Here is a 1,002-nt window from a genome sequence, read left to right as displayed (position 1 = left end):
AAAAAATATAATTGAAACAGATCAATATACCAAAATAATGATATTAGCTCAGGAAAACTAAATCAAGTTCAAGTATAAAATATAATGATATGATTAAACCAATTTGGCGAAAAATAAGACCAGTGACACCAACATCACCAAAAAAAAATGAAAGAAAAAATACCACAAAATTCAACAGGAGAAGGTTTAATAAAATATACAGAAGGAGAACATAATGATTATAAATATATGCAAGATTTAAATGAATTCTTTAAAAGATTATATTTTATTGCTAGTGAGGAAAAAGCAGACCATGATAATTTTTATAATGAAAAGATTAATATTAGTAGTATATATTTGTATGTTCACAGCCAGCTATTCCACGGTAATTTTTTTTTTTCAAGGGGGAATGTCCCCCTTGGAGACTTTTATTTTACCGTGTAACACATTTCACACTGATTGTCTACGAAATTCTACCTCGTAAAATATTTAACGTAATCAAATTTTGAGGAAATCTTAAAACTGAAAAAATTATTTCAAGTAAAAACACAAATTATTAAATAATATTTTTTTTTTTTATTGTTATAAATTAATTCTTAATTATATTTACACAAGTTTTCTTACTTCTCTAGTAAAAGGTACATATTCTACAATACGATCATGAATTAATAAACAGTAAGCAGTCACACCTGTAAGCGATTCTGAAGCTTCAATTTCCAATTGAACATCCACTGCTGAGGCTGTAGCTGAATCGTTCTGTTTTGAAGTGTCGATAACTATAATTGGTGCGTTTGCTAGAAAAGTAGATGGACTCAATATCGGGTTACGAATACTTTTTTCATAGTACGATTCTTGAAACGATGTATACATATTATATAATAAAGTGAAATTATTTTTAGAAAAATCTAAATTCAAATTATCGTATGGATAAGCTATCGAGTTTAGAAATACTTTAACGTTTGTTAGATTACAATGGTCAAATATACTACAATCTTTCGCTAACAAATTTTTACGTCCTTTTTG

The sequence above is a fragment of the Acyrthosiphon pisum genome, unplaced genomic scaffold, assembly GCF_005508785.2.
Source record: "Acyrthosiphon pisum isolate AL4f unplaced genomic scaffold, pea_aphid_22Mar2018_4r6ur Scaffold_21441;HRSCAF=23996, whole genome shotgun sequence".
Taxonomy (NCBI): domain Eukaryota; kingdom Metazoa; phylum Arthropoda; class Insecta; order Hemiptera; family Aphididae; genus Acyrthosiphon; species Acyrthosiphon pisum.
Note: the sequence above shows the minus strand (reverse complement) of the source record.